Genomic DNA, 14,634 nt, shown 5'->3' with positions numbered 1-14,634 from the left:
CCTTTTAAAATTTTGATTTTATTAAATAAATATTTTAAATTCCTATTGCTCTAATACTATAGTACTCCAAACTGAGTGGATTAAAATTACAGAATTTTATTGCTTCACAATATTAGATGCTAGAAATCCAAAATGAAGGTATCTACATGTCATACTCTAACTAGAGCAGCTAGGAGAGAATCCTTCTATATTAGATTCACATTGCTACAACAAAATAGCTGAAGAAATTAATTTATAAAGGGAATACATTTGTTTTTCTTATTGTTCTAGAGAATCCAATCCAGTATCAAGTGGCTGCATTGATTTGGGCTTCTGATAAGGATTCTAGATAGCATGTGCCAGAATAAACTGATCATATCTTTAGTAAGAAAATAGGGAAAGACTAAAATTCTGGGGTCCCATAATCCCCTATGAGGTCATATTCCCAGTGATCAATGGACCTCCCACAAAGCATCTTCTGAAGATCCACAGCACCACCCTATGGCACCACCCCTGGGAACAAACATTTAACACATGGACACTTAGGACACATTATTCACTCTCAGTTTTAGCACCTTGCCATTTTGTAGTTGTTGACCATATTTGGTATTCCTTGGTTTGTGGCAGAACTCATATGTACTTTCATTGTCACATGACATTCTCCATTACAACTTTATGTTTGTTTTTTTTTTTATCTCTGTTTTCCCTTCTTATAAGGATACACATAGGGTCATTATATTAGGGCACACCATAATCCAGCATGACCTCATGTACCCTAATTTTGTTTATAAAAATCTTATAGCCAGGACTGGGGTTGTGGCTCAGAGGTAGAGCGAATGCCTAGTACGTGCGAGGCCCTGGGTTTGATCCTCAGCACCACATAAAAACAAATAAACAAAGTAAAGGTATTGTGTACAACTAAAAAATAAATATTTTTTAAAAAAATCCTATAGCCAATAATATCACATTCTGAGGTTCTGGAAATTTGGATGACACTATTCAACCTAGTATAGGTACTGGTAAGTTAGTGTCTAGAGACAGGAAATCAGACTACATGATTACCTAGAGCATATTCAAAAGCTTGGATTCTTTTACTTTTATGATTTTTCCAATGCACATACTTATAAAGTCATGGAACCAACCACTGTTTTAAAGATTTTAGGTAATATGATTTTATAAAATGTTAAAATATTGATTTCTTTGCATGCAGAGCAAGTAGCATGGAAGCTACTGTGAACAAAATTAACTTCTGGTAAATTATGTTTCAAACAGAATCTTCATTTGAACATGTATTCTTTAATAAAAATTATCAGGTAAGTATAAGAGTTTAAAATCTTACTTTTTGCCTTTAACATATCCACACAGTTCATACAATTTCAAGTTTCATTTTATCTGCTTCTCATAACAAAACTTGGCATTTTCTGAAGAAATCAAAACAATATTCATAGTTGTTTGAATAGTGTAGTCTCCCAATTATTGTGTATTTTCTAATGATCACAAATTATCTCCTTTCAAAGGTAAGCTTATTTTGATTCACCTGAATATTTTTTAAATACTATAAATACAAAGTAGTTTGTTTAGTATAGCCATAATTTATTTTTTTATAAAATTCTTTATTTTTTGGGGGCTGGGGATGTGGCTCAAGCGGTAGCGTGCTTGCCTGGCATGCGTGCAGCCAGGGATCAATCCTCAGCACCACATACAAACAATGATGTGTCCGCCAAAAACTGAAAAATAAATATTAACATTCTCTCTCTTCTCTCTCTCTCTCTCTCTCTCAAAAAAATTCTTTATTTTTTTCTTAAGTGGTATTTTCTTTTTTTTTATTGGTTGTTCAAAACATTACAAAGCTCTTGACATATCATATTTCATACATTAGATTCAAGTGGGTTATGAACTCCCATTTTTACCCCAAATACAGATTGCAGAATCATATCGGTTACACATCCACATTTTTACATAATGCCATATTAGTAACTGTTGTATTCTGCTACCTTTCCTATCCTCTACTATCCCCCCTCCCCTCCCCTCCCATCTTCTCTCTCTACCCCATCTGCTGTAATTTAATTCTCTCCCTTTTTTTTTTCTTTTCCCATTCCCCTCACAACCTCTTATATGTAATTTTGTATAACAATGAGGGTCTCCTTCCATTTCCATGCAATTTCCCTTTTCTCTCCCTTTCCCTCCCACCTCATGTCTCTGTTTAATGTTAATCTTTTCCTCCTGCTCTTCCTCCCTGCTCTGTTCTTATTTTCTCTCCTTATATCAAAGAAGACATTTGGCATTTGTTTTTTAGGGATTGGCTAGCTTCACTTAGCATAATCTGCTCTAATGCCATCCATTTCCCTGCAAATTCCATGATTTTGTCATTTTTAATGCTGCATAATACTCCATTGTGTATAAATGCCACATTTTTTTTTATCCATTCATCTATTGAAGAACATCTAGGTTGGTTCCACAGTCTAGCTATTGTGAATTGTGCTGCTATGAACATCGATGTGGCAGTATACCTGTAGTACGCTCTTTTAAGGTGTTCAGGGAATAGTCCGAGAAGGGCAATAGCTGGGTCAAATGGTGGTTCCATTCCCAGGTTTCCCAGGAATCTCCATACTGCTTTCCAAATTGGCCGCACCAATTTGCAGTCCCACCAGCAATGTAAGAGTACCCTTTTCCCCACATCCTCGCCAGCACTTGTTGTTTGACTTCATAATGGCTGCCATTCTTACTGGAGTGAGATGGTATCTTAGGGTGGTTTTGATTTGCATTTCTCTGACTGCTAGAGATGGTGAGCATTTTTTCATGTACTTGTTGATTGATTGTATGTCCTCCTCTGAGAAGTGTCTGTTCAGGTCTTTGGCCCATTTGTTGATTGGATTATTTGTTATCTTATTGTCTAATTTTTTGAGTTCTTTGTATACTCTGGATATTAGGGCTCTATCTGAAGTGTGAGGAGTAAAAATTTGTTCCCAGGATGTAGGCTCCCAATTTACCTCTCTTATTGTTTCTCTTGCTGAGAAAAAACTTTTTAGTTTGAGTAAGTCCCATTTGTTGATTCTAGTTATTAACTCTTGTGCTATGGGCGTCCTATTAAGGAATTTGGAGCCCGACCCCACAATATGTAGATCGGAGCCAACGTTTTCTTCTATCAGGCGCAGAGTCTCTGATTTGATATCAAGCTCTTTGATCCATTTTGAGTTAACTTTTGTGCATGGTGAGAGAAAGGGATTCAGTTTCATTTTGTTGCACATGGATTTCCAGTTTTTCAGCACGATAAGAACCACATGATCATCTCAATAGATGCAGAAAAAGCATTTGACAAAGTACAGCATCCCTTTATGTTCAAAACACTAAAAAAACTAGGGATAACAGGAACTTACCTCAACATTGTAAAAGCTATATATGCTAAGCCTCAGGCTAGCATCATTCTAAATGGAGAAAAACTGAAGGCATTCCCTCTAAAATCTGGAACAAGACAGGGATGCCCTCTCTCACCACTTCTATTCAATTTAGTTCTCAAAATACTAGCCAGAGCAATTAGACAGACAAAAGAAATTAAAGGCATAAAAATAGGAAAAGAAGAACTTAAATTATCACTATTAGTGCATGATATGATACTATATCTAACAGACCCAAAAAGGTCTACAAAGAAACTATTAGAGCTAATAAATGAATTCAGCAAAGTGGCAGGATATAAAATCAACACACATAAATCAAAGGCATTCCTGTATATCAGCAACAAATCTTCTGAAATGGAAATGAGGACAACCACCCCATTCACAATATCCTCAAAAAAAAATAAAATACTTGGGAATCAACCTAACAAAAGAGGTGAAAGATTTATACAATGAAAACTACAGAACCCTAAAGAGAGAAGTAGAAGAAGATCTTAGAAGATGGAAAAATATACCCTGTTCATGGATAGGCAGAACTAACATCATCAAAATGGCGATATTACCAAAAGTTCTCTATAGGTTTAATGCAATGCCAATCAAAATCCCACAGCATTTCTTGTAGAAATAGATAAAGCAATCATGAAATTCATATGGAAAAACAAAAGACCCAGAATAGCAAAAGCAATTCTAAGCAGGAAGTGTGAATCAGGAGGTATAGCGATACCAGATTTCAAACTGTACTACAGAGCAATAGTAAAAAAAACAGAGTGGTACTGGTACCAAAACAGGCGCGTGGACCAATGGTAAAGAATAGAGGACACAGAGACCAGTCCACAAAATTACAACTTTCATATATTTGATAAAGGGGCTAAAAGCATGCAATGGAGGAAAGATAGTATCTTCAACAAATGGTGCTTAAGTGGTATTTTCAATGATTTTTTAGTATATTCACAAATATACTAAATGTTAATACATTTTGATTGCCCTCAAAAGAACCCTTGTAAAATGAGCAGTCACTTTTTCATTTAACTCTTATTCAGTTAATATCCAGAAGTTAGTTCATAAAAATCAACTTTTAGTTCTTGTAGATTTACCTGTTCTGAATATTTAATATAAATAAAATGACACAATATATGGTCTTTTTCAACTGCTTTCATTTTTTTAGCAGAATGTTGTGAAAATTCATCAATATTGTAGTATACATCATAATTCTTACATTTCAGTTGAATAATATTCTAGTGTATGGATAAACAATTTTTTTATCCTTTTATCAGTTTATGGACAATTAATCTAGTTCCACTTTTTGACTGACATAGATAATGTTATTATGAACATTAGTATACACTTTTTTGGGATGATATGTTTCCATTCCTCTTGGTCATATACTTAAAAGTGGAACTGATAGGCCATATGGTAGAAGGTTATCTTCTAAAGAATGGCCAAAATTGTTTATACAGAAACAGTGCCATTTTAATGCATAAAGATTCCCATTTCTGACACATATGTTTTCTCTATGATAATTCACATGCTATTGCGTATGAAGTGGTATAACATTGTGGTTTTCATTTGCATTTCTCAAATTACTAAAACTGTTAAGCATATTTTTCTGTGTGTATTAACCAAAGAAACTGTTCTTTCCAGATATGTGTCCACTGCGTTGCCCAGTTTTAATTGGGCTATTTGTTTTTAATGTTGATATATAAGAGTTCCTTTTATACTCTATATAAAATTTCCTGATCATAAATATGATTGGTAAATGATTTATGATATCTGGGTTTTGTAAAATATTCTTAATATTGTCTTTGGTTGCACAAAATTTTAATTTTTGATCAAATCCAATGTATCTATTTAAAATAATCTTATTATATTTAGTTGTTTCCTTGATGATGACTTTAAATTCACCTCATAAATTCCTTATCAACTTATACTTCTTTTTTATAATTATTTAATTTCAATGATATGAAAATGTTATTCAAATAAATCTATTGTGTTATATGTTGTGATATTATTATTATACACATTCCATTAATATATATTATAAATCTAAAAATATTGTTAATTTTACAACTTGACATAGTTTAATGTCTTTTAAAGAAATTGAGAGAATAAAGTGACCATTTTATATTTCTAATGAGAAGTCATCTCTCTATTTTATTGGGGTTTCCTAGGAAGTGATGAGTCATTTTTCTTTCTGCTGCCTTCAGGATTTTCCTTTTATCTTTCAAAGGTTCTAATATGATGTGTCTTAATGTATTCCTGTGTCTTAATATAATGTTTTTGGTGTTTATTCTGCTTTGAGCTCACTGAGATTCTTAAATATTTATATTTTTCATCAAATTTAGAAAGATTTCACCCTTTATTCCTTTACATTTTGATTCTTTTTTATTTCTATTGCTTTATTGATTTTCTTTGCTTGATGAGATACTGACTTCATACTTTTCTTTTTTTTTTCTTTAATTTTCTTTAGGTATTTTAACAATTTATAATGGTTATTTTCTAATGTTTGATATATCTGAAATTTGAGCTCCACATAGAAGTAGTCTGTTGTCTTTTTTTTTTTTTTTTTTTTCTAATTTATGGTTGACACTTTCCTGTTTCTTTGTGAAAAGTTGACATTTTAGATGATACATTGTGTCAGTTTTAGAAATTGATGCCCTCACCTAAGGCTTGCTTATTTGTTGACTTGATAGGGCTATTTTAGTAAAGTCTATACTTCCTCAATTAGTGTGAAACCTTTGATATTGCTTTTCAGAGGACCCAACCGTATGTGTACAGTCATCCTAAGATGGTTTTAGAAGTGGTTTTAGAAGGGTTTTCTTTTTCTCTCCCTGATCTCAACCTTTTCTTCCTCCCTTGGTTTTATTAAGTGCTAACTGATTGCTTTATTGTTTTCAATAGTTCCCCAAGGACTAAACTGCTCTACAGTCCAATAAATTAAGTTCTATATACTTTGAAAGGTATATGTAGGCCGATCTTTTATATTGGGCTTTACCCTAAGAGGTCTCTTCTTAGCTTCTTCTTTCCTGTCCTTTCCAGTAAACTAGATGAACTATACTTTAACAGATGTTTTATGAAGATATTTGCCTCTCCTTAATGGATTATCACCAAAACTTCTGTTGTTTTCAAGAAATCATAGCTGCAATATGTCCGGTTCATTTGCCACTGTGTGGTTCAGGAAATAAAAAGCTTTAATTGGCAACAAGCTGGCAAATTGAAAGATAGCAACCTTTTTCCTAGAAAGGCCATCTTACTTACCCCTCAAAGGCACAAGCTGATATTAGGGTTTTATGGGAGGCATATCAGATAGATGGACATTAATATGCTTACAACTTGGTCTGCTTTTTTGACACATATACTATTCATTTTCTACAGGTTATCATCTGTCTTGGGCTTGTAATTCTAAAGAAAGGTTACTGGTTAGAAATTTGTTTTTCTAGAAATAACTAACTTTGCAATTTAAAGTACATAAAATGTGTGGTGAGCAAAAGGTAGATTTGTCAGAAAAGATTTTTCATACATTAGATGGTTTTAATCAGAAGTGTCATCTATAGCAAAGCTAGTAGGAGATTACTATTATATTGCTCAGGTGTGTGATCTCCAAATTTAGCCACTTTTTAAGTCAACTAAAATCAAGTAAATCAAGAGCTGTTTAGATGTTTAGATTTTTCCTTGATTACAGATTGAACTCCCTCTCTGTGTGTTTCAGATCAGATCGATTTCTTTGGGAAGAGCTTGGAATCATCTATTTATTTATTGTGGTCTGACTCTCTCCCTGAGCAAAATTTCTGAGTCACCTCTACAAAATTACATCCAGGTAGCATGGCCTTCTTCTCTCAGAATAAAGGTCTGTTTAATAAAGATGGGTACTCTGTAGAGATGATAGCCATTAATCTTGTGAGTTTGCCTTGATTGGTATAGAACATATACTTTACAACTGAGATGTCATAGGTTGATCAGAACCCTAGTATTCTTGACCTGCTCTGCCTGGGGTAGAAATAATATCCTTAGGTTGGGGTTGAGTGAATAAAGGGGGCACTTACTGGCCTGAAATTTAGCTCATACCACATGGAACTTCTCAGATTCCAAAATAATGGATTATTTCTCCTGATAAGATTACAAAACCATTGACCAGAAGGTAGAGGAAAGTTATGGAGCCATACTTTTTGGCCACAATTAACCAGAGTGGAGCTTCCAACATGCTGAGTTTAGAGGGGAGGAGGTATAGTGTGAATCATGGTTCAAGTGCCACAGAATCTTGTTTTCATATAATATCAGATTTTCTTGATCAAATGTCTTTTTATTTGTGTATATTATTAGAAAAAAATTCTAGAGGTATTATTAATGATTGTTTAATCCATAATATTCAGCAATTATGGATATTTCTCTGGGAAGAAGTTCAGTAGAGTACCTCATGTTGCCATTTGAGAACTGTACTTCATGTTTTTCCATTAGGTAAGTGCAATATTTCTGTAGTTGGATGTCAAGAAGAGAGAATGTAAGATTAACAACACTACTATATTAAAGAAATACTATAGTTCTTCAAATTCAAAGTAAGTTCTTATACATCACATGGTAAATCTGTCTGGCAATTTCCCCCATCATTATTTTGTAGAAAATTTTCAAAGGTCCTGGAAAGAGATTAAAATGAATTAAACATATATTTGGATATTTTATCAATGATTTTAATTACTTGGTAATAGATTCATTATATGCTTGGTTTAGAAAAATAGAATATAAAATTTGATGTGGCTTTCAAAGTAAAAGCTACTTTGTAAATATGTGTATTTAATTCTCATGATCATGGAATAATATATCAGCCAGACATAAACACACAGTCACACACATAAAAGTAAAAATTTGATGACATAACCCCTTCAAGACACTTTACACATAGCCATGTTTATAGCCAAAATTGCACAGAAATATTAAGTAAATAGGAAAAGATTTAAATTCAAGACAGTTCCAAGTAACAATAGACCCAAGGCTTTGATATTAAAACAGTGTTTTAGCTTCCTGACTTGACATAAAGCAATTGAGTTTGCTTAGTTCCCCATCATGCAGCCATTATGTACTTAGTGAAATGGCCTCTTTTATTGACATCTATTCTTCTTCCATTCTAGTTATTCTTCTTTCAGCATTTTGGTTTATTTTTCCAACAACCTATAATTTTATCCAACTAGCATATGCCACATTGAAAAGGAAAATAATTTTATCTGTTCACCTATCAATCATCTGTTTCTCTTTCTATCTATGTTAGTTAGGTTTTCTGTACTGTAACTAAAATATCTGACAAGATCACTTAAAAATGCAAAAAACTATTTTGGGCTAACTTTCAGATATTCAGTTTGTAGTTGGTTGGATCTAGCACTCTGGTTCCAAGGTGAAGCAGAACATTATGACAGGGGGGTATGGTGGAGGAAAGCTGCTTACTTCATGGTAGCCAGGAATCAGAGAGATCAATAAGAAATAGCCAGGGCCACATAATCCCCAAGGTCATGTTGCCATTGACCCACTTCTTTCAGCCATGTACTTCCTGCCTACAGTTACCATCCAGTAAAGTAGTTCTCTAAATATTAATACATAAAATGGGTTAATCCACTGATTAGGTTACATCTATCATAATTGAATCATCTCACTCACTGCATTAACACAGAAGCTTTTGGGTGACACCTCATATGTAAACCACAACTTTATCTATTTCCACATAGAAAATGCATCCATATACATATATGACAGTATTTTGAAATTACCACACTGATTTACCTTTTCAACATAAAACTATACTGTTGTATGAATTTCCCGTTCTTTAAATCAGTACCATTAATTAAAATAGAAAAAAAAGTGTTTAATTTGGAGTTTAAAGTAATTGTTTTGATATCATAATAAAACAATAGTTTTGTAGATCATGCTTTCTTAGGAAAGATTTATATGATTTCTAAAAATTCTTTTTGTGAAACAGGAAATAACCCTAAAAAGTCTGAATCATATATCCCTATAAGCCATTATATATCTTTAAGGAAAATATTCTGAATTGCAATAAAAAGAGAAAGTACCCAATTATAAGTGGTTAAATGTATGAAAATTATGTTTTAAAATATTTCTCAAGGATTTAGTCTCTGTGTATGTGTGTGTGTGTGTGTGTGTGTCTGTGGAGAGAGAAACATAAATACATAAATATAGATTATAATTTTAAACGTAATTTATGAATTGAAAAATCTATAAATATATATGTGTATATAAATATATACATGCACATATACATATATATTCACAATAATATAATTATAAGCCTATTAAAATATGCATATTTTCATCTAGGAATTCAAATCAAAACCATAGTAAGAGACCACTTTATCCTCAGTGGGATGGCTATTATAGAATATGGAAAGAATAAAAAGTATTGTTGAGGATGTGGAGAAATTGGAATCCTCATATATTTCTGGTGGCATTAAACAATGGAAAACCATGGCTAGGGTTTGACTCAGTGGTAGAGCACTTACCTAGCACTTGTGAGGTACTGGATTTGATCCTCAGCACAGCATAAAAATACATAAATAAAATAAGAGTAAAAGAAAAAAGATGCAGTCATTGCCTTAAAAAATTAAAAGAATTTGGCCATTTTTCAAAAACAGTAAAAAAGAGTTACAATATAGCACAACTGCCAAATACATACCACAAAAAATAAGAACTTATGAAAAAAAAAAACCTTATAGATAAAGGGTTATAGAAATACTATTTATAATAGTAAAAAAGTGTAAACAACCCAAATGTTCATCAACTGAGGGATGGAAAACTACTATGTGATATGTCCATACAGGGGAATATACAGTTCAAAATTACAAATAATTAATGGTATATGATACAGATTGTAAAATATTAAAAATCCCATTCAAAATTTAAGAAACTACATATAAAATACTATGTATTGTATTATTCAACATATATGAACTCTCTAGAATGCACAAATCTATACATAACAAAAAATACATCATGTATGTTGAGGACCTTGGGGAGAAGAGTGTAGAAAAACTGCTTATGTTTTTGGGGGTTTATTTTGGGGATAATGGAGTATTCTAGTATTAAATAGGTTTGATGGTTGAACAAATATTGTAAATATATAAAAGATCACTTAATTATGCATGCTAAGTGATAATCTTTATGTTATGAAATTCATGTATTAGTAAAGCTGCTACTTTAAAATGAATATAGGGTATTACTATTTGCCAAGATGTCACCTGACACAAACTGGGGAGAAAAAAAAATCTTCTGACTATTGTGATGGTGAGAAAGGACATGGGAGCACAGAACAACTTACTATTAAATTAAATAACTAATCATTTTAATTTATTATTGTATTAAATAGCATAATAATCTAATATTTAATTATAACTTTATTGTTTCAGGCATCATTCTAAGCATTTTCTATGTATTAATTTCTTTAATCCTCACAATAACCCAAAGAGGTAATTACTGTCATCTTTCTCATTTTATGCATGACAAAACTGAAGAAAATATAAATAGGCAACATACCAGATATCATGCAGCTTATACAACACTGATACAACAAAGTTAAGCATCCTGGATTGAGATCCAAGTAATCTGACTTGAGATTCCATGCTATTAACTACTTTTAAACTAACTCTCATAAAGTCTAGTACTCCATTAAATTTCTATGACATCCCTTTTGAACTCCACACTCTTGAGTAAGAAATTGATAAAGAACTGGAGAAATACCCAGAATATCCCCATTATGTCATGACAGGGTAGTGCATGGAATTGCTTATTGTTTCCCAAGGCCTAGCTTGAAAAAAAAATTAAATGTCACTATTATCATGCCACAGACAATATGTCATGGGGCACACAGAGTAGCAATAGGAGAAGGCATTAATTAAAAGTATCTTCACAGTGCCCTGGGTATTGTGGCATAAGGGAGATGACACAGCTGAAATTTTTCTGAATAATTGCCAGAGATATGAAGCAAAGAAAAAAAAAAAGAAAGAAAAAAGAGCATCAGAAAAGGCCTGAGCCTGAAAAAAAGACAAAATGCATTTGAGATTCCTTACAAAAAGAGGCCTATGAGTACTATGGCCTATAGAATTGCATATCATCCAGTTATATAGGTGGAGCCAGTCATTTTACAGTTGATACCTATTATAGTCTGTATATGGAATGTGCCCCCAAAATCTCATTTGTTGAATGTTAGGTCTCCAATACAGTAATGTTCAGAGGTTGAGCTTTTAGGAAATTATTGGATCATGAGTGCTTTCTCTAACCTCATCAATACATTAATACATCTCATGTATTAATAATTTGAATCAAATACTGGAAGTCTGTGGAAACAATAGGTAGGTGAGGAATAGTTGGAAGAAGTAGGTTATTGGAGGCATGCCTTTGGAGACTATATATTTGTTTTTATCAGCCTTTTTTCACTGCTGTAACTAAAAGGACCTAACCAGAACAATTGTAGGGGAGGTAAACTTTATTAGAGGGCCACGGTTTCATAGGTCTTAATCTCTTGAAGGCCAGCTCCATTACTGGGGTCTAGAGGTGAGGGAGAGCATCATGGAAGAAAAGTGTGGCAGAGCGAACTAGCTCACATGATGGTCAGGAAGCACAGAGAGAGGTTGCCACTTGCCAGATACAAATATATAGCCAAAGCCACACACACAATGCCCCACCTCCTCCAGCCACAAACTACAACTTCAGTCACCACTCAATTAATCTCATCAGGGGATTAGGTCACTGATTAGATTAAGACTTTTATGACCTGATCATTTCTTACATTATCTCACATGTGAGATTTTGGGGGGACCTCTCACATAGAAACCATAACATTTTACCCTGGCTCCAAAATCTCACACTTATATGATAATGAAAAAAATATATTTAGTCCATTCCCAAGAGTTCCCATAGCCTCAACAGTTCCAAGACTGTTCAAAGTTAAAGTGTAAAGTCTACTCTGAGTCTCAAGGCAATTTCACATTGTGAGCTCTAGGAAAATTAAAAGCAATTTACAAGTATCCAATATATAATGGTACAGAGTAAATATTTCCATTCACAAAATTATGAGTATAGAAAGAAGGGATAAAGCCAAAGCAAGACTGAAATCCAGCTGTGCAAACAAGTCCTGTAGTTCCATGTCTAGCATCTGGGGCATATGGCATCATGATGTTCTCTCCAAAGGGCTTGTGTAACTCTGCTTCCATGGCCTCATTTGTTAGAGGTCAAGTGGCCTTTTTGTTGGCTTGCCTTTGCTCAATTCCTGCAGCTTTCTTAGGATGATATCCCACATTACTAACATTTCTTAATTGCAGGGGTCTCCACTATAACTTCGGCTTCCTCCACACATCTCCAAACTTTGATTTCCCATGAGGTTTCTGGGGGTAAACCAACTTTGGCTAGCCTTCCAGGCCTTCTTTGAATTCTTGGTGGAAGCCACAATAACCCCCTAAGTCCAGGATCATGCATTCCTGCAGAACTAGCACAATGTAGTTGACTCTAAGTTCTGCTGCCTTCTGAAGCAGAAGCCAAGGTCCAGGGACCCTGGATGCAGCAGCATCTCTGTGCCTGGATGGCTGAGCACATTGTACAAACTTGTGCAAGAAGGGTGCTCCACTGGTCTCTTCTCAAGAGAATTTTCACATTTACTCCATAGAGATTGAGGTGGGTGTGGTCTTGCCAGCTCCTGAAGTGGCCTCACCTATCTTTATTATTGTCTCTGGGCAAAGTATTTAGCATTTCTTTAATGGCAATAAGGTCCTTAACAACTGCAACTTCCTTAGCCCCAGTTTTACTCCTGCCTTTCAAGTTCCAGTTTTTCAATTATTTCTGCTCTGCTTTCTGCTACTGAATATCATAATAAACTTGGCTAAAAGCCATCAACAATACCCATGCCACTTTTTGAATGCTATGCTACCTAGACATTTCTTCTGCCAGATTAATAAGTCCATGGGTTTCAAAATCAGCCTCACAGAAAGTTTCAGGACATGGGCCAAATGCAGACAACTTCTCAGGCAGAATATAACACAAATGGCCTATAGTACGATTACCAATACTGTGCTCCTTTTCCACTAAACCCTCTTCAACCCTGTCTTCACTTTCCATGGTTCTGTTGGCATTCTGGTCTTCTGAGCTTCCATCAGAATTGGACATTAAGCTCCACTTTACAAAAAACTAAAGCATTTCCAGCTTGCACTGCTAAACATCTCAAAATTCTTACCACCAATTCTAAAAAGCTCTAAAAGCTTCTGAATCACATGGTCATGTTAGTCACAGCAACGGCCTCACTTCTCAGAAACAACTTCTGTTTTAGTCAGCTTTTCTCACTGCTGTAACTGAAAAGACCCAACCAGAACAATTGTAGTGGAGTAAAAGTTTATTAGGGGGCTCACAATTTCAGAGGCTGTAGTCCATAGAAGGCCATCTCCATTCTTCAGGGCTACAGGTGAGGCAGAACATCATTGCAGAAAATTGTGGAAGAAGGAACCAGCTCACATGATGATCAGAAGCAGAGAGAGAGAGAGAGATCTCCAGATAAAAAATATATAGCCCAAAGCCATGCCCCCAATTGCCACCTCCACCAGCCACACCCTAATACCACCACTCAGTTAATCCCTACCAGGGGATTAATTTACAGATTGGGTTCAGAATCTCAAAACCCAATCATTTCTCCTCTGAACCTTCTTGCATTATCTCACATCTGAGCTTTTGGGGGACCCCGCACATCTAAACCATAACAATATTATTGCTCTCTTATCTTTCTTTCTCCTCATCCTGCTCCTCATCCTCCTGCTGCTGCTGCTGCTGCTGCTGCTGTTCCTCCTTCTCCTCCTCCTCCTCCTCCTCCTCCTCCTCCTCCTCCTCCTCCTCCTCCTCCTCCTCCTCTTTCTTATTCCTGGTTGCCATAGCTGAGCACATTTCCCCCACCAAAACCTTTCTGTCATGATGTGGTGCCTCACCTCAAATCCAGAGCAATGGTGCCAACTAATTAAGAATTAAAAACTCTGAAACCATGAACAAAGACTTTATCTTTCCTCTTCTCAGTGTTTTGTCAACTAAGCATGAACTGAAAACTCTGAAACCATTAAGTAAAACTATATCTTTCCTCCTCTAAGTTGTTTTTCTTAGGTATTTTTACAGCACTGAAAAGCTAATATAATACCAAAACATAACATCCTATAATTTTGCCAGTTCAATTTCACAGTAACAGTAACCAGAAAATACCATTTATTTGCAACCTGCATTATGACATGTGAAATCTCTT

General features: G+C 34.4%; 1 pseudogene; it reads right to left on the bottom strand.

Moving 5' to 3' along the window:
* Positions 1-13,523, bottom strand: part of LOC114091653 (coiled-coil-helix-coiled-coil-helix domain-containing protein 2-like) — an 85,999-nt pseudogene extending 72,476 nt beyond the window's left edge.
* Between the last annotated feature and the right edge of the window lie 1,111 nt (positions 13,524-14,634).

Source organism: Marmota flaviventris, chromosome X (assembly GCF_047511675.1).
Source record: "Marmota flaviventris isolate mMarFla1 chromosome X, mMarFla1.hap1, whole genome shotgun sequence".
NCBI lineage: Eukaryota > Metazoa > Chordata > Mammalia > Rodentia > Sciuridae > Marmota > Marmota flaviventris.
The sequence above is the reverse complement of the archived record's forward strand: the minus strand, read 5'-3'. Positions and strand labels throughout refer to the sequence as shown.